General features: G+C 44.0%; 1 protein-coding gene across 1 annotated transcript in view; it reads left to right on the top strand.

Moving 5' to 3' along the window:
- PAPPA (pregnancy-associated plasma protein A, pappalysin 1) overlaps positions 1-20,438 on the top strand; it is a 247,651-nt gene continuing 227,213 nt past the window's right edge. The window contains exon 1 of the mRNA XM_011950062.1: positions 1-149. The gene's annotated coding sequence lies outside the window, so the exon portion shown is untranslated. The remainder of the gene's footprint in view (positions 150-20,438) is intronic.

Raw genomic sequence — 20,438 nt, 5'->3', positions numbered from 1 at the left:
GCCGAGCCCGCCGAGCCGGGCGCTCTATTTCAGCGGGCGAGGCGAGCAGCTGCGCCTCCGGGCCGACCTCGAGCTGCCCCGGGACGCGTTCACGCTGCAAGTGTGGCTGCGAGCGGAAGGGGGCCAGAGGTCTCCGGCAGTGATCACAGGTAGGCGAGGGCGCCCCGGCGGACGCTGCACCGTCCCTGCGGCCCCAAAAGCGCGCGGGTGTCTGGGTGCTGGTGGCAGGCGGGTCGGGGGCTTGCGGGTGTGTCTGTGCGGGAGCTGCCCCGCGAGCGTTGCAGAGACGTTGGGGCGAGCTGAGAGCCTCACTTTGCCCCATCAGTGGAATGGGCACACTCGGAAGGCGTCGCTGCCCGATCCCTGGGAGGAACCTGGGGAGTCCTCCTGGCGGCCCCGCGGACCCTCGGCCAGTGAGGGCTGGTTCCCGGAGAGCCTAGGGCACATAACCCGTGCTCCGAATGGTCAGATGCACTCTCTCCGTTTGGGATGAAAGGGAGGATGACCCAATTGAGATGCTTGTGAAAGGAGACTTGGGGACCGTTGATTTCTTTGACGTTTCAATAGGGGTAACTCCCCTACATTAGGCCCCATTCCCCCGAAAGCCGGCAAGGGCAAGGTTGTTGTAATCGCCAGGACTTAGAAGTCCTCGAAGTGCCCCAAAGTTGCTCACTGATTGAAGCCTGCCTCTGGGACTCACCCTCACCCCCTCCCGCCATCCTATGTCCTAGCTTTTAAAGCCCATTGCCTGTCACTCGGGACTGGGACAAGACCTTCCTAATGCACACCCCGCCAGCGTTCCCCAGACGCGGCTGCGAAACGGGGCGCTTTTCTCATTTGGAACTTTATGAGCCCGTAATGAATTTGAGTTCTCCCTCCTCAACCTCCCTCTCTCTCCCCTTCGCTGTTCCACAGCAAAGCCTATAGTGAAACCGGACACTTTGCGAGGATTACAAACCTTAGAAATGCTCCAGCATCCATTTTTCCCCCTCTAAATGAATCTGTGGAAATGCCTTTAATAAAACTGGGGAGCGGAGGTAGGGGCGGCGCTGGAAGAGAGAAGGAAAGTTTTGCCTTTTCTGTCTGGGAGATTCCCTTTCTGCACAAACAATCTTGCCATGTCCTGGGACGTCTTAAAGTGAGAGTAGGGGTTCCCCCTTCACTGCAGCCAGGAAACGTGCGAAGGCGTTTTGCGATCCCACCCCCTCACACACACACTTTCTTAGAAGGGAAAGCTCTGAGCTCTTCGGGCAATTCTGCTTCTTCCTGTCTTTCCATGGCTTGGACTTTCACAGATGTAGCACTGACTATCCAATTGACAGGAAGACCCCTTTAGGAGATATACACTCTGCTGCTATCCCAAGAATACGTCTCCCAAAGCCCCCGCTTTCCAGCTATCAAAGGAGAGCGATACAGTGATTCCCCCCAACAACCCACAACTGACGTCATCGCCTGCTATTTTTCCTTTTTTTTTTTTTTCCCGGGAAGAAGAAGGAAACTGAACTCATTCACTTTTAACTCGCAAGCCCTATTTACCCAGAGGAGGGTCTAATTTGGAACAGAGGAGATGTTATCCTTAATAATAATGACGATGGTGATAATTTAGGGCTGTAGTATGTTGAGTTCTCTTTCCAAACATGTGAAAAAGCCAAGAGACTGCTGCTTGGAGGTGATTCTTTTTTAATCTGTAGGTCTGGTTTTTCCTAGTCTTTACCTGTGGTACCAGTGATTTGGAAGGCATTCCCTGGAGAGAGGAGAGCACAGGGTTCTGCAGGCATCATCAGTGAAAGGGTAGTGAATGCATTTTAGCTATGTAAGTGTGTCTACATAAATACATGTATATACATATGTACACATATATATAAAACACCTGGGATTCCACAGGAGACTGCTTTATAAATGTCTATAATTCAGACAGGCATTCTCTCTTCACACGCATTCTCTTGAGCACTCATTCACTCTCTCACACAAAGATTGTTGCAGTAAAATACTTTAATTGGATGGGGGACGTTAGGTTATTATTGCTTGTATAAAATGCCTGGTCCATTTTATGTGTGGAAATAACATTCCTCTCAAAACGAAAAAAAAAAAAAAAAAGCACTGCTGTCGTGTAGCACCAGAAAGCCAGGAGCTTTTCTCCTGAGGATTCTGGTGGATTTCTTTTCCCTCCCCTAGTTGAGTTGGAGCCAGATTTGGCCGTGTGTAAACACCTGGCTCTGAGCCAGAAAAGACTCATTCTGCATATCCTCCACATGGTACAGGCTGTTGGACTAAAAAGAACCTGCTTCTCCTTGAATTAAAAAGCAAACAAACAGAGGTTCTTTGCAGAAGTACTTTTTCAGCTCCCTCCTTCATGTAAGTTTGGGCTGGGAGAGCCAGGATCGAGGTGGGCAGCAAGGATCCGGTGCTAAGGCTCACCCTCTCACTGCAACCTCAGGTGCCCAGTTTGCTGCCTGACCTCTGCTGGCTTTCTCTGGCTGGGCGTTGCCACTTTCCTAGGAATCCCTGGTCACCTATCTTGAGAGAGCAGTCATCGCTCAGCAGGGACCGCGCTGCTATTTCAGGCAGAGAGTTGCTGTCTTGCTGTCAGGCCAGGCTGCCTTACATCACTCTTTGCTGCAGGATTCAATTGGGTTTCGTAAAGGTCTAATTTTACGGTGCTGTTAACCGGGTCTGTCGTCTGGCAGAGGCAGGCCTTGCCTCTCCTGGTAGGCGGGCTATGCTCCCAGATCCGCCCGGGATGCTATTTCTGCCCCGGTTCAAACTTCACTGACACCAGTTCAGACAGGCGCTCGGAGAGACGGGGGAAGGAGCGAAGGAGCAGTTTGCTTCTGAAGCTTAGAAAACATGCCTTTTATTTTTCTGAAAGGAAAGGAGAAGAATATATATATTAATACATAAAAAAAGGAAAGGCTTATGCAGGCAAAAACAAAGCCAAAGTTAGAAAGTGCCTGTGTGTAGGATTCTCTGGAGGTTCCACCCGTGGATGGTCTTCAGGACTGAAGAATCCTTTAAGGCTACTGTGAGAAGGGTCCTCAGAGGTTACCCAAGCCAGTTTCCCTTTTGGCCGAATGGGGAGAGAGACACACAGAGAGGGGAGGGGCGTGTGCTAGATGACACAGCTCCTCAGAGGCAGGAACTAGGATTTAATCCCTGGCATCTGACTTCCAGGCCTTGCCCCCCTGCACCGCTGAGAGAATGTGTCTCATAAACACCATCACCTCTCACCCCACACGGACCCACCACCCACACACAGCCTTCAGCCTTCATGCATAGCAATTTGGGTTCCTTTTCAAGTCAGGGGATGGGGGGTTGTTTCTGACACATCCCTTTGCTTTTGTACCACACCAGGCAGGAGGAACCAGACCCCTGTTCCTCATCCCCCAACTGCCCTCCCCAATACCCCTCCAGTTCGAAAGAAAAGGAAAACAAAAGACTCAATTTGCTCCATCGAGCAGAGGCCTTGAGCAGCAGTTAATCTTGTTAAAGTTTCTCCTGACCTGTTAGATAAGTGAAATGTGGACCCCACAAGTACTGCCCTCCTCCCACCCCTGTCCCACTCCCCTTCCCTTAGTGATTCGGAATTCCTGCTCAGGAAGAGAAAAGGATTTACCTGAATCACACCCAGCACCTCTGCTGGCTGGCCTTTTTTCTTTTGTTCTAATGGTTGGACTGGATTAAGTGTGCTGGTTACTCCCAGGAATCTTTTTTTCCTTCCCTTCTGCAGCCCCCAATTCCTAGTATCCACCCAACCTTCATAAAAGAGTGCCCACATTTTCTCCACTTCAGCATTGCTGTAACAATGAAGGCTGGGTTTAAGTACATGGCTAGGAGTCCATATATTAACAAGGCTTTCTCCCAATATCTGTAGTCCTACCTGGGATCTAGAATATTGTAATAGTTAGAACTCAGTTTTAGTAGCCAGCTTACGTAAGTGGAATCTCTGCCCCTAACTAACTGTGTTAGTTAGTTACACAGTTGGGCAAGCAAGCTAGTTGACTTCTCCGGATTTCATTCACCTTCCTCATGTACAGAGTGATGATGGCACAAGTACTCATCTCATAGAGTGGTGTAAATGCTAAGAGAACTTGGATGTGGAAGGTACTTAAAACTGGACTTCGTATGTAATAAGTGCTCAACAAACTTCATTCTTATTAGACATGATTTTCCAAAGATCTCAGTCTTGGCTTTCTGGACTGGGGAACACTTGAAGGTATGAAGAAATTCAACTCTACCTGGGTGCTCCCTTTCCTTGTGCCTGCATGTTTTGCCCTCACAACTACCCTGAGAAGTGTGTATCATTGCCTATACTTCACAAAAGAGGAATCTGAGTTTCAGAGAGTTGAAATGACTTGGTCTAAAGTCCCACAGGTTCTCAGTGGACAGAGCCTAGATGTGAACCCAAGTCCTTGTTTCGTCTTTCAGCAGTCTTTCTGGAGAGAGAAGAAATGATTCACATGCTCTTCCTTAATCTTTCTGTGGAACATTTCCATTCCTTTCTGCATTTCTGTATGTTGACCATATACCTACAGACTGAAGAGGATGAGAAATGGGTATAAATCTCAACTGAAGCCCCGGATGACACCTAGCAGGTCTGTTTTTCTTTTCACATCAAATTATCGGACAGACAGGCTGGAATTTCTCTTACATGCTGTGTGATTTGAGTCAAGTCACTTCATCCATCTATCCCTTGGTTTACTCATCTATAAAATGGGCATAATGACATCAGGATATTTCAATGAAATAAGCTTGCAAAAAGTACCCAGAGCAGTGTCAACTTGTATCAGGGACTCGGTCAAGGGTAGCCAGATCTAGGAAGTAGCTGCATCTCTTTTTCCAGTTTCCGGCTTTGGCTTTCAAAAAGTGGGGACTGTTTGTAGGGCTTCCCTTCTTGAGTTGCTGGGGAGTCTCTCTAGAGTAAATAATGTATCTTGGGGAATAATTAGATTCCTTCAGATACCTTTCTTTCACTTTGATCTTCTCCTCTTTGACATGCTAGGATGACCCCTCAGTAATAAGAGCCAAAGGAGGCCCAGAACGACTGGAGCCTGTTAACAGGAAAACGAGTTAGCATTCAGAGAGAGCAAGCACCTCCAAAAAAGGAAGCCATACAGATCTACTGTCGACCTCTTGCTCCTTCCCCAGGTGCTCCCCAAACTCTCACCTTCCCTTGAGCTGCCACTCAGTGAACAACTAGAAGTGATAAAGGCTGTGAAACCTGGGAAAGCACCTCCCATTATTCCCTGCACAGAGGAAGGCAAAATTGAGGTCCGTAGATACGGAACTCGGGAGTATGGGTTGTGTATGGCCAGCCTGGACATGAACTCGGTGATCATCTGGGTCAAACAGCTCACTGTGCAACAGGAAAGTTGAGGACCAGGGCCACACAAAATTAAACTGTATTCACAGGTGGTCCCCTCTAAATAGTCTGAGAGATCATTTGGTCCAGCACTTCCCATTCCTGGCTGCACCTGGAATAACCAGCTTTTAAAACATCCTTTGCCCAGGCTGCATCCCAAGGATTCTGATGTTGTGGGTCTGGGGTTGGCCTGGGAACGGGTTGGCCCAAAACCTTCTCAAGTAATGTTGAAGGATCACTAGTGAAAGTAATTACCAATGTAGTCTAACATCCCCTTGTTCCACAGAGGCCCAAAGGGGAAGTGATGTTCCCTGCTTACTGAGCTGGGTAGTAGCTAAGCCTTTAGGAAAGTTCCGGTGCCCCAACTCTGAAGGACCCCTCTTCCATCCTGAATTCCTCCATTCACTGCAAACCCCTGGGTGCCACAGGTCCTGACATTTCATTTTTTCCAGTGCCATTCCTGTGTGGGACCATGGTGGTCCCCATCTTTACAGGATGCGCCTGATGTCAAATGAATCTCTTGGAGTTTTGGAGACAGAAGCCTCTTTGAACAGGAAGAAGGATTATAAGAAAGGGAAGCCCAGCTCTGAGGCATTCACCATTCACTTTGCCCTGGGCTAGTTCTTTAGAAAGATGTGTGTTCCTATTACTTCAAAACCCCTCACCTTGAGATCACTGTAAAACCAGCACTGGCTGCAGGTGTCTCCAATAAGGAAAAGAGAAAATCTCCACGTACCAGAGGTAGGAGGACTCCCTCTATGAGCAGCTTGTATCTTACCTACCTATGGCCGAGGGCTCAGGAATCCAGTAGGCATCTATTTCTCTCCTCACCCGCTGCCCCTTCTCTGGAACTTAGTTCCCTTTCCCTAAGGTTCTCCTAACTTTCTTCGTACGGCAGTAAGAGCTCTGCTTCTTGCCTTGATGCAATTACTGGAAATGCTCAACTGTGATTCTGACGCCAGCAGCTGAGAACTGACTTGTAAGTTCCTTAGCTTTTTTGAAGATCTGTAAGTGGGAATTAGGAGGTTAGAGTTCAGGTCCTGGTTTGGCTTCCTCTGAGCTGTGTGACCTGTGGTCTCTGACTTAACCACTGGGGCCTCGGGGGAGAGGGTTTGGGGGATGGTTACTCTCAATGTCCCCATCTCATGGGCTGTCATGGGAACCAGGTGAGACAATGGCAGGCGAAGCTGTTGGCTGAGGTCAGACCACAGTGCACAGGTCAGCATGGTTAGGAGGAGCTAGAAGGTGAGAGATGCGAAAGATTAGTGCAATCAAGGTCATTCCTGGAAAGGTGTTTTATTGTCATCATTCATACTGTAGATGATAAACAGTTATGGAGTTAGCAAACCTTTTCATGCCTGTGACCTCACTGGAGTTCTTTGATGTTGGGACTTCGTAAGTCTGCCAAATCCTGCCACTTACTGCTTTATGACCTTGACCATTTACCGCTTCTCTCTGGACCTCAGTGTTCTCAGGATGCAAAAAGAGGGTCAGGGGTAAAATAGGGACTTTCAAACTGTGCCCCCCAGTCGTAGGGCGCCTCTGGGACAAGGGTGAAGGGCAGGACTCTGTCTCTCTCCTTCCCTTCACCTTATCCCACTTAAATCGTGTGATTCTACGAGCTTCTGTTTAAAGGAATATGTTCCTCCATTACAAAGAGTTTAAATGGACGTGGACTGACACTGAGGAGTTATTGTTAATCTTGATAGGTGTGACATGATATTGTTCTTATGTTTTTTTTAAAGATCCTAATTTGTTAGAAATGCATAGTGAAGTACTTGTGGGTAAAATTATATTTTGTCTATTTTGTTTGTTTATTTGTTTAAAAAGCTCCAGAAAAAAAAAAAAAAAAAAAAAGGTTTTCTGGGGGTAGTTGTACGTGAGAGATTAGCAGACTGCTAACAATTGTCAAAACCAAGTGATTAAACCTTGGAGCTTTAATACATTTTTGTTCATGCTTTGGTGTGCCATTGAAGATTTCCATAATACAAAGTTAAAAATACTAAAAGTGTTTGAGAGCCACAGGAGGAAGTGAAGTCTCAGTTCCCTGCATGTTCTGTGACCTGAAAGGTTTGCAAATACGGAGACCACCACTTAGAGAGGGTTAGGGACTCCCCCAAGGTTGCACAAAGATTAACTGAAGGTGGTGATGCAGTCCAGGCTTCAGATCTGAGGAGCTCCCCATCCGCTCCTCTCTGTACAGTTGCAAACTCAAGTGAAAATGATTATCCAGGGAGAACTTGAGGGGAATAAAAGTGAAGAGGGGAGCCTTAGGAGGAGCATGGAGAAGGGGCAAGTGGAGATTTGCTCTGCAATAAGAAGCTTTTGAGTGAGAAAATTATTTGCTGTATGGGACTGCCCTACATATTGTGAAATGGCTCTGTTCATGAGAATTTCATGGGATCTACTAGTGATTATGACAGGCCCAAAAGTATTGTTACAATACACACACACATACTCATATACTCACAGGTCCACATACCCTTAGTTCCCATTTTTCTGATTCCTTATTTCTCTCCATCCCTAACTACCTGGAGAGCAATTCTGGAGCGTTCTAGAGCCCTGGGGCAGCGACCTGCGGGAGCACATGTTTACTGAGGAACTATTTTGCAATGGTTGATCACTGGACTCGGGAATCAAACTGCCTGGTCAAATCCTGACTATTGCACCTGCTAGTTGCATGACCTTGGGCAAGTTACTTAGTATCTCCAAGCTTCACTTTTCCCCTCTGTAAAGTGCAGATAATATTAGCTGTTACTTTGTAGAGTTGTTTTGAAGATTAACTGGGCCTCCATGTGGAAAATGCTTAGTAATGGAATCTAGACCATGCGGTAACCGAGCAAATGTTAACTCATATCAGTATTATGTGTGCCAGCCATTGCCACGTGTTATTTCTAATACTCTCAATAACTCTAGGAGTTAGACATACTTATCTCTTTTGGCAAAGCCAGGAATTACCTTTTCCTCCCTTACAACTCAGGAAAGAGTTATTGCTGTCATCTTAACATGAAAAAAATTAAAAATTTAAAAAACTAAAATGAAAGGCAAACAAGATAAATACATTATTGTGTCATTTAAAAAAACAAACAAACAAACAAACAAACAAAAAACAGTGCATGCTCATTGTAAAAAAATCTCAGAAATGCAAACAAAGAACAAGAGACCAGGTAAAATTTGTCTATTTCTGCCCAAGCATGCAACAAGTATCTTTTGAGTTTCTGCTCTGTGCTGGGTACAGTTTTAGGCCTTGAGGACAGAGTAGTCAACAAAAGAGAGAAACATCTCTGCCCTCAGGGAGTTTATATTCTGGGCAGTGGGTGTTGGGGAGAAGGTGGAGACAGACTATAAATGAATAAGCATATATATCTCATAATGTCAGGTGAATGTATAAAGAAGGAGTTGAGAAGGAAGTCTAGGAATGCTGTGTGGGAGTGGGGATGCCGGAGGAGTGAGGAGTAAGATTTGAAAAGAGTGGTTAAGGGAAGCCATACTGAGAGTAGCATTGGAGAAGAGACCTATGAGCAGGCCTGAGGATTTCTGGAGAAGGCCACGGTGTGTCGCAAAAGGAGGAGCAATGTGCTTTGAGCTAGGAGATGTCAGTTCTAGACACTAGCTTGCTGTGTGACTTTGGGCAAGTCACTTTCCCTCTCAGAATCAATTTTCACATCTGAACATTGTGGTAGCGTAGGGATTATCTTCACTAAGGACACTTCTACAGACACTTCCTAGGATTCTATAATCCTCATCAAGGCTGTCCTCAGACAAAACTGTGAAGTTGGCAATAGTTCCAGTTTTCTTCCTTTTCTGGTTTATTTTCCTCCACTAGGTGGTGCCTGTGCCTGTCACCCATAGGGGCCAATTGCGGACACATTTTCGGCTTCCACACCTCAGCAACACTGGGGAAAAAGAAGATGGTACACCTTCTTGCTAAGTACCATTGACTGGTAACAACTTGGAATGTTACTGCTCCATTGGTGGATACTCTTTTATGACTGCCCAGAAAGCTTTGTGTCACAAAGCAATATACCAGTGGTAGAATTTCTAAGACTGACTGAAGACATTATTTGGGGAATATTGGTACTTCCTGATAGCTGGAAGCTGTACTATTAATAATATAACTAATTATAGCCCCCACAAATATCCAGAAAACTCGCTGAGCAACTCCCAGTCATCACTTACTGGGTGAATGCTAGCATATTCATATTTTGTAATTTCTTAGGATATAAAGGCTATTCCAGACAAATTCCTGGACCTTTTAGTATTGCTTATCATTTTAATCAGATAACTCAGTGAATTAAAATACCAGAACTCTGGAGTCTGTCATCATTTTCCAGGCTGTTTTCCTTCAGAGGATCCCTGGAACTGTCATCCCTGAAGTATATCCTGCTTCCTCTCAACTCCCTCCTTCTTTTCTCTCTTCCTACTTCTCATACCCAGCTTATTTGATTTGACCACTTGGATTTTTCTCCAAACAAGATAAAGAAAATATGTTTGGTTTTCAGTGTTATTTGCCACAAACCGAGGGTCCACAGAACCTGGAAGAATAGAAGAGGTTCCCCTCTTCTACTTTAGATTGTAGAGAACCCTGGTCAGGTCTCAGATTCCAACCCACTTGGAGGAAACTAAGACACAAAAGCTGGGCAGTAACAACTTGGGATATCAGAGTATGTGAGTAGGGGCAGCGTACCAATAGTTGCAGAGCCCTGGTATAGCCTTGTGCATTTAGGAAGCTGGTGGTCCAACCTGTACCTGTTATCCTTGTAATCAAGAAGTCATTCCTATGTCTGTCCCATATCCATTCCTGTTGCTCTGTGAATATGAAAGGTGGCTCAGCAGAATATGGCCAAATGCATTTGTATGGAGGGGGTTATTTTCTCCAGTGTGACTGCAGATCTTTCAGCTCAGAGGCTGATGAAAGAAGAGAGAAAGCTGTGTTAATAGGCCACTCTTAAGATGCAAGGCACCCAGGCAGAAAACATGAAACATTGGTAAATGTGATACTCAGTTTTGTGAAGTAAACTCCATTTAAGTCCAAAGAAACAAGGTGTGTCAAAGTCCAAAGGACTTACCCAAGCCATTTATTTCATAGATGAGGGACTGAGGGTTGATAAGGAAAGTGGCTTGTCCAAGTCAGTGACCAAGCTGGGTAAGGCTGAGTACCATTGAATGATAACAACTTAAAATGTTACTCTTCCATTGGTAGATACTATTGCATGACTGCCCAAAAGCTTTGTGTCACAAAGCAGACAACTTAGAATGTTACTTCTACGTTGGTAGATCCTCCACTGGTAGATACTTTAAAGTCTTAAGCCAGATCTGGGTCCACTTGTTTCCTGACTTTACACCCTTTCCCATAGATTAATTACCCATCTGTCTACTAATGGTCATTATTTGTACAGACTCCACTGGGCTCCAGACTGACAGATTCACCTGTCTACTGGAAATGTTACCATGTCCTACAAACTCAACACTTCCGAAACAATCATCTTTCCTCCAAAATTCCTTGCATCCTCATCTTCGTTGGTGTCACCCACTCTAGATTACATCATCTACCATGTTCAGTCAGTCTTCAATTCCTGACTCTCCTGCTTCCTTAAAATGTTTATAGCCAACCTCTCTTCTCTGTACCTTAAATCCTCTTTATTTCTTGCTGTGACTATTTCCCTAGTATTACAATTTCTCTGAAATTCAATCCCTGCACCCCCTTCAACCTGCTTACCAACATCCAACAGTCAGATCTTTCCAGAATGCAAACCTGACTCTGTCATCTCTAGCTAAAAGCTTTTCAATAAAATCTGAATTATTTGAAGTTCCCCCAAATGCACCTGGCTCTTTAATTATCACTTTTTTTACTTGGCTTATCTTCTATTTCCAGTGCACCATTTTGCAGAGTGCTTATGCCTTTACAGGATTTTGCCAGAGTTTTCTGTCTTCCGAGAAGCCCTTCATAACTTCTCCCAAAGTGTAACTTGTTCCCTACCTTATTCATCTGTTCCCACTATGTTTTCTGCACACTTTAATCAGAACACCTGGAATTACAGCATTTAATTGTGTACATATTTGAGATCTCATCCATCTCAAGTGCTCTATTGCCTAGCTCAGTATCTGACCTATAAAGGGGCAATATGTATTTTTGTTTAATAAATGGCTGACTGGATAAGAGAACCAGTTGAATATCTAATGATTCTGGGAGAAAGAGCTCAGGAACCTTAGGCATGTTGCATTACGTAACCAAAGCACATGACCTAGCATGTGCGTCACTGTCAGAAACATTACACAGTGGTTAATTCCATTTACCCCTGAGCAAAGAAGTCAGAAGGGAAAAGAAATCTGGCCTTCCAAAACAGTAGGGGGAGGGGAATAGTGTATTTAAGGGTCTCCTCAGCTCACATTGTGGCCTTTCTAATCCAAGCCACATTTTGGCCTTGGTCTCTCAGCCCTGTGCCTGTTTGCAAAGCGTTTGTTTTGTGTGTGCATGGCAGCACATAATCTTAAGCTTTGCTTGCCTCTCAGATTTCCCTCTCTCCCCCTTATCAGTGTCTTTCTGAGCCTCAAGTGTCCTGGCAGTCATATCTGTTGCTTGAGTTTTCACCCATTTCCCTCCTTTCTGATAGTGGGGCTTTCTATCTGCTTTCCTTGATTTTCCTTGATCTTGTTAGAGCTTGTGATGACCTCAGGATCTGGAATTCTCTATCCACTGTTTATATACCCCTACGAGAGAAGACACATTCTCAGCAGTAATAACAGTAATGAAAGCAGCTAGCTTATAATAAACACTTACTATGTGCTGGCACTATGCTGAATGCTACACTTTGAACACTCTGAAACTGGGTTATAAAGTTGCATGACTCCCTGAAGTACCCACGGCTAATGGGTGGTGAAACTGGAATTCTAATCCATACCAGTTTAATTTTATGTCTCTTCATCCTCAAGGCCTGACACTGCTTGGAACACCGCAATTACTCAGTAAATGTTCCATGAGGGAATGAATATATGAATGACTGAATGAATGAATGATGGTGCCCCCCAGTGGCTAATGCAAACATTTGAAGAATGTAGAATGAAAAGGTAAAGAAGGAAGACAGGGAGGGATAGAGGAAGAAATAGAGGAAAAATCTGAATGAACATTATAAGATTTCAAAGAGATTGGCTAAGAAATCTCAGATATGCAAAGTATATTTTATTTGCAGGTGATTTTCAAACAGAAAGACAATTTACATCCATTAGAGCATTTCCCACCTTTAGTCCTTTAGGAGATATACGGTTGTCCCTCAGTATCTACCGGGGATTGGTTCCAGCACCAACCCCCGCAATGCCAAAATCTGAGGATGCTCAAGTCCCCAACGTAAAATGGCATAATATTTGTGAATAACCCACACACGTCCTCCCATATACTTTGAATCATTTATTGATTATTTATAATATGTAATCCAATGTAAATGCTATATAAATAGTTGTTATGTGGTATTGTTTCATTTGTATTATTTTTATTAAGTATCATATTTTAATTTATTCTGGAATATTTTCAATCTGAATTTGGTTGAATCCACAGATGTAGAGGCTACAGATAAGGAGGACCAATTGTACACTGATTTCAAAGATACTGTCTTTGCCAAAAATGTTTTTGGATTCCTCTTTTGAGAATCAGTGCCTGGAACATGTTTCCCCAGATATGCTCAATGGAGCCTCCTTGTCATCCTCTGATGAGGGCCCTGATGAGTTCTCAGGCAAATCTTGGAATTATGTGGGTGACCATGCTGAGTGAATATGGGCTTTTGAATAGAAGAGTGACTCTGGAATAACAAGGCTGATTTTGAGGAGACTATCATCAGAACTGATTAAGCCTTAATAGAGCCAGTATTAAGCTCTCAGGATGACCCCTTTACAGAACAGCCCCCCAAGAGGCTGATTAAATCTGCTAAAAACAAATACAATATCTTGACCTTCCCTTTCCTAAATTCTAAAGCTAGAGTAACAGAAACTACTTTTATCAAATCTGCTCAGTTTACAGATTGAAAAACTAAGATCCATGGATGTTTACTTGTTAAGCTAAGCTAAGTGAGTAAGGTTAAGCAGCAAATTGGTAGCAAAATTGAAACTCAGATTTAGATCTGTTGACTTTCACATCAATGCTCTTTCCACTGGGTTACTTTATTTTCCCTTACAGTGTGGAGTGATAGTTATAATTATGGGTTTATATTAGTAAGATTATTAGAAAACATCATACAGCTATTGAATAACTTTTTTAAAGAACTTATGTGCCAATCTGCTGTCCTAGATATTGTTTAAGGTTCAATGAGAAATGAAAGTTTACTAGGAAAGGTAAATATTCCTTCATTTCTTCCTTCTTTCTAACCATTCATCCTTCTATTTCATATATAGTTATTAAGCAATTTTTATATGTTATACATTGAGTTAGGAGATGAGAATTAAAAAGGAGAACAAGGCATAGTTCCATGCCTTGAGGAGCTCCCAGTCCTAGTAGTGGAAGCAGACTGGTAAACAGATACATGACATCATGGTAACTGCTATAACTAAGCAATTAATAGAGTTCTAGGGAAGCACAGAGCAGAAACACTATGTTATGAAACACCCATGTTTATCATGAGGTCTAAAAAGTGCTCTGAAATTTCAAAGGCATAAGTGATCTTTTCCACCTGGAAGGATTAGGGACTTGTTCATGAAGTGAATGTGTATGTAGGTAGAGTGTGTGCTCTGCCTTGTGTGGGGGTATAGTCATGTATATAATTTTAAACATGTAGCCATAAATCAAATGAGAATAATCAACACTTCTGGATTCATGCCTCAGCTATAGATAGTTACTCAGAGTATCTTTTAGGACCATGGTGTTAGGAAATTATTGGACAATTCGATATCCATCACCATATGAATCAAGCCAATACAACTCCTTATCTTACCATCTCATAGCATTTATCACACTCTGTTGTGATTTCTTTGGTGTCTGTCTGTTTCTCCCCAATTGTCTCTGAGCTCCTTGGAGCAGAGACTATTTTGGTCTTCATCTCTGCGTTATTCCTATTATTTCGCAGAATACTAGTCGTGTTGGTAAGTGCTGGGTAAACACTGTTAAATGAACGAGCAGATTAGAGATGGCTCCAAATGAGGAATAAGATAAGGTGAATTGAATGTGAGTGCTGTGAAGAAAAGGTGCTTTGAGAATTAATAGCATAGGCCTTAGAAAGACCAAACAGTGAAGGCAGACACATCATGAGTGGCATTGACTGTGAGATATGGCCGTGGTCTCTCTGAGCTAACCAGTTACCTGTTGAAATATATATGCTTATCATCTTTCCCTGTCTCTCTGCCTCTTTCTTTCCAGTGAACCAGTATACCATCTATGCTAGCTTTAAGTCCCTTCCCTGTGGCTGTCCTTCAGCCTCTCCAAACGCATTCTTTTTTTTTTTTTTGAGATGGAGTCGCACTCTGTCACTCAGGCTGGAGTGCAGTGGCACCATCTTAGCTCACTGCAACCTCCACCTCACGAGGTCAAGGAATTCTCCTGCCTCAGCCTCCCGAGTAGCCGAGATTACAGGCGCCTGCCCCCACACCCAGCTAATTTTTGTATTTTTAGTAAAGACGGGGTTTCAACATGTTGGCCAGGCTGGTCTCAAACTCCTGACCTCAAGTGATCTGCCCGCCTTGGCCTCCCAAAGTGCTGGGATTACAGGTGTGAGCCACCACACCTGACCTATCCAAACTATTCTTGGAGAGAGCTGCTAAGAGCTGGGTGGAATTGTAAGGGATATGTTCATGCTCCTCCTGCAGTCTTCACCTAGAATATAAGAGGAGGAGGATGGCACACTCGATTTTTTTTTTATCTGGTGTGCCAAGAAGTTATCAGAGAGCTTCAAACAATGGAGTTACTGGATCTGGTTTATGGTTTCCAAAGATCACTCTGACTGCTATGTGGAGAATGGATTGTGTGAGGCCAAGAGTGGAGTCTCAGTTACAGCAGCATCATGATGTGGATTGATTGCTGATGTTATGACTTAGTATTTTGGTTAATAGAATTATAATTTATTTCCTTATTAATATGAATACCAAGTGAAATACCAGAAAAGCACTCCTATTTTAGATCAACAGAGGATAGGGGAGTTTTTGCACTTGGGTTCAGAAGTACTTGATTTGTAAACCCCAAGACATTTTCTGTAAAAATTTGAGGTTGTGCACATTTTTCTGGAGTCAAAGTTCTTTTAAGTTTCTTAAAGGGATCTATGTCCCCCAAATGGTGACTTACATGCTGAAAAACAGGGGGCATACCAGGTCATTTCCTGAAGCTTGTTCCCAGCTCTAAAATATGAACGCTGTAGGGGATCTGTGAAAATGAGAATGTTGATGTTGAGTTGTCATATCAGACTGAGCAATTGCACTTTCCTTCATCTGTACCCTTGTTGGAGTAAATAGAATTTGGACCTTTTTTTCCTCTGAGGAAGAATTAGTTTATTTCTTAGAAATATAATCTACAACTTTGTTTATTCAAACTCTGCTTTCTGAGTTTCTCTGAGTTTTTAAATCGGCAAGTTCACTTCAAATGTGGCCTGAAGTGGTCCGGCCCGTAAGCTTTCACTGTGGACTTTGACCATGAATCCACACATCCAGCCATCTATCCACCCTTCTGTCAATCTACTCTTCCATCTATTACCCATCTGTTAACTCTCCTTCCCTCCCTTTCTTCTTTCCTCCCTATCCCCTTACCTCCCCCCACTCCCTCCATTCCTCCCTCTCTCCCTTCTTTCCTTCCATCCACCCTTCCATCAATCCATCCCCTTTCATCCCCATTCATTGCCTAAGCCATCCACCCTTCTTTACTTTCTTCTTTTCTGCTATCCGTCCGTCTACCCATCCATCCATTCATCTGTCCATCCATCCTTCCATTCTTCGATACATGTAATCTTCCATTTACCAGGCTTTGTGCTAGGACTGGAGGAAGAGTTAGGAGATTCCAATTCTTGTTTTGATGCTGCTATGAGTTCTTAAAAAAAAAAAATTCCCTGCGACATCTTCACTGAACCTTGTGCTTCCACAGAGTAGAGTGTGAAAAACACTCATTAAAAACTAATTTGAAAAAGTTAGTGTTCTTCCTGCATAGTTCTATCATTATAAATATTCCTGGTAGTGCTCTGAGTCTGGATCTAGATTACCAGAGGCTCCTGTATCAACAGTAGTATTTTAGATCAATAACAATTTCTGCCCTTAGGTTAGCAGGTGCTGGAAAACCAATAGAAAGTTTGAAATGGAGCCCTCTCTTTGAGAAAGGGCAGACTGAGGCGAGACCAGAGAAAGGAGCTGCCAGTCACTTAGCTTCTGGGACTCTCTTTTCCCACAGCCTCCCAAAGCTCTTGTTTAGTGATGCTGAGCCTTCACGTTCTGTATATGCCTCTGGATGTATGATGTAGCAGAACACCCTTGTGGCATGAGGTTGTTTCAGTTTCTGAAGCATTTTCGACATGTACCTATCATATTCCCACTCGCCTTGTAAAACAAGCATTTTCATTTAATACAGTGAGGTCTTTGTATTCTCAACAACAAACACATGGTCTAAGGCTCTAGGACACAACCTGCCTTTTTCTCCAACCCCCACTTCCATCCCCCCCACCACCCGACTCTGTCCACCCTTACAAAGCCCAGTGTTAGCAGAAATATCTGTTTACAAACAAGGGTTCCAAAAGAACAGTATCAGTAGCTCAAACAAGCCTCTGAAACATGTCCCTGATTCTATACTTGGGATCCCTGTGAACAGTGTGTATCACTGGCAGCAGCTTTCACAGAAGGCTTCCTGCCTTTCCATCTTTCCGTCTGTCCTCATGTCTGACTTTCTCTATCTCGTTCTCCTTATTCATTGAAACCATGGGGAGCCTGAACTGGACAGGCAGTCAGATGCTGGCCTGGGCATTGTGGATATCTAGGAGACAAAGCCCAGACAGGGAATTGCTTGCAGACAGCAAGACAAACCCAAACACATCCACCTGTGGTGTCATCTGAAGCAGAAGCTGATTGAAGAAGGATTATTAATTGGGTGGATATAATAGTCACATGATAATCATGCAGCTTTAAGCCTTTTTCTAAGGAATCATCAACTGAGGAGCCACGATTGCTGCTCTCTTGAACTTGAGTCCACTGTAGCTCCCTATTACCTATGCATAAGAGCTAATATATTTAATGCATAGTATGTGTCAGGCACTGTTCATAAAATTTTGCATACATTAACTCTTTAATCCTCACCATGACCCTCTGAGGTGGGTACTATTATTACTGCAATTTTCTGGATGAAAGATGAGGAATGTTAAGTGAATTTCCCAAGGTCCACACAAGTCAGTGGTGGAAGCAATCTTCAGAGTGCATATTCTAACTCCTCCACCATAAACCTGTCTAGATTGGGTCTAAATTCTGCAGCCTCACATTCACCTTCCTCCCTAAGCATTGTTTACTACCATAACTTTCCCTCGTTGCTTCCACCAGGATTCTCAACCTCAGCACTATTAACATTTTGGAATGCATAATTCCTTGTTGTGGAGTTTGACAGCATCCCTGGCCTCTAGGTACTAGACACAGTAGCCACACCCTCCTCCCCAGCTGTGACGATCAAAAATGTCTGTAGACATTGCCAAATGTTCCCTGTGGGCAAAATCTACTGGTTGAGAACCACTGACTTACATGGATTCTTCTGATTAAACGGAATCACCTGATACTTCTAAAACACATATTTCTCACTCTATGCTTTTTCACATTTGTTTTCCCCCTTGACCTTACAGTGCTCTTGGCCTCCTCCTCATCAGTCTTCTCTGTTTCATAGTCTTTCAGTTCCTGAGCATCTTTTACAGCCAGAGGAAATACTAACCTGTCTGGTTTCTGATTTGCTTGTTTTTATGCCTTTTTTTATTTAAAAAATGGTCACCGGCCGGGCACGGTGGCTCAAGCCTGTAATCCCAGCACTTTGGGAGGCCGAGACGGGTGGATCACGAGGTCAGGAGATCGAGACCATCCTGAGCTACATGGTGAAACCCCGTCTCTACTAAAAAAAAATACAAAAAACTAGCCGGGCGAGATGGCGGGCGCCTGTAGTCCTGGCTACTCGGGAGGCTGAGGCAGGAGAATGGCGTAAACCCGGGAGGCGGAGCTTGCAGTGAGCCGAGATTGCGCCACTGCACTCCAGCCTGGGCGACAGAGCTAGACTCCGTCTCCAAAAAAAAAAAAAAAAATGGTCACCACTTCCAAACTTTTGATTTAAAGTCCCTTAAAGATCCTTGGAGTCTTGAGTTTAAAATTTAGTTTGTACCATGAATTCCGCAATATTTTACAGTCTACCATGTATCAGATCTCAAGCTAATCAATGAGGATATGAAGTCAAAGGAGATAAAATCCCTTTCTTTCAAGGAGTTTATGAGATAGACTCTTAGGGAAATCAAGGGATCTGAAGACCAACTCTCCATCCTCCTTCAGTTGAATAGATGGGGAAACCAAGAGACAGAAGGTAGATGGCATTTGCTCAAGGTCAGCTAGAGACCAGGATCAAGGCTGAACTAATCATCCTCTACCTAGTGGAACCAAATTTAAATTATGAAGCCCCAAAGAGCATCTAAAAACTATTTATCCATTTAGAGCCTTAAAGGGTTTTTTGAGTTATTTATAATTTATGATTTTCTAACAGATGTCAAAACAATAGAAATTTGGTAGTGTATCAGACCTCCCTCTTTGAAAATGTGCTCACATTTCACCCTCTTCAGTAATGAATCTTAAGGCTAAATGACTCCAGATTGCCACATGAGCACTGGACAGGAGTCCTGAGACTTGAGTCCTGGCTCTGTTAGCTCAGTGACTGTCAAAAGGGACACCATATAATCCCCAGCTAATGAGCCCCACCCACCCCTGTGGACTGCCCAAAAAACACCAAAGATTCATTCTTTTCTATGGAAGAAACTTTAGATCTTTTGGCATGTCATTCACAACCCTTTGTGAGCTAGCCTCAGACAGCCATTGTACTTTATTTCCCTCAGTTACTCTGTGCACCCTCAATCCTACCAAAAGCAGATGTCTTTCTCATCTCGAGAGCTACCTTTAGGTGGACTCCACAGCTCTTGCCATTGCTCATGCTTCACCTTGTGCCAGAAAGTCTTGGCCCAGCCTCTCCTTCCCCAAATCCTGTACTTCATGCAAGGTTCGGCTCTTTTGAGACTCATCCAGGAAAACTTCCCTGCACCTTCTTGTCAGAATCAAGCAGTCCTTCTACTGAGCTCTGTTTGCTTGTACCTCGACTATAGAACTCAATTTATTTCTCTTTATTTATCATTAAAAGCAGCCCCTTGTCCTGGTGTAGTCAGCTTTCCCCTGACTAAGCAGAAATATTTAGAAGTTAAAATGTGAATTCTGGAATCTGATTGCTTGGGGTTAAACCCCATCTTTGTCAGTTGGCCAACAGGTTACTCAGGCTTAGGCGAGTTATTTGGACTCTCTGAGTCTCAGTTTTCTCATCTGTAAAATGGTGATAATAATAATATTTCCCTGTTTGCATTATTGTGAGAGTTACCTAAATTATCTAGGCAAAGAGTTTTGCACAACACCTGGCACATAGTAATCACTCGGTAAGCATCAGCTGTCATCGCTCTCCCTGACTGGAAGGATAATTCTGGAGGGCACCAGCCCTGCAAAGCAGAGATCTGCCTGTCTGGCCTTGTCCCTTTCTTATCTCCCTTTGCCATCTTTCTCCCGAGAGGCTCACCCTAGGCTGTGTGGGCCAAGATGAGGTGATGGCAGGCTCATCCGAGAGAGGAGCTTTTTCTCCAGAACTCAGCCCACACTGTGTGGGCTGTGTTTTTATACAACTTGCTGTAGGCCTGCATCAGGTATGAAATTTACATCATTTGACTTTCCCATGTGGGAATCTTCCCCATTCCTCTTGGCTGCTTAGATTGGGTACAGGTGCTCAGTGCCTCCTCCTCCCAGTGCTCTTCGGCAGATGAGGAACCGAGGTCCAAAGATGAAAACAAGGCTGATGACTCATCTGGAGACACAGTTGGCACAGTGCCTGAGGTCTATGGTTGTTAAACTACAAAAATGGATT

This window comes from Colobus angolensis, unplaced genomic scaffold (assembly GCF_000951035.1).
Source record: "Colobus angolensis palliatus isolate OR3802 unplaced genomic scaffold, Cang.pa_1.0 Scaffold301, whole genome shotgun sequence".
NCBI lineage: Eukaryota > Metazoa > Chordata > Mammalia > Primates > Cercopithecidae > Colobus > Colobus angolensis.
The sequence above is the reverse complement of the archived record's forward strand: the minus strand, read 5'-3'. Positions and strand labels throughout refer to the sequence as shown.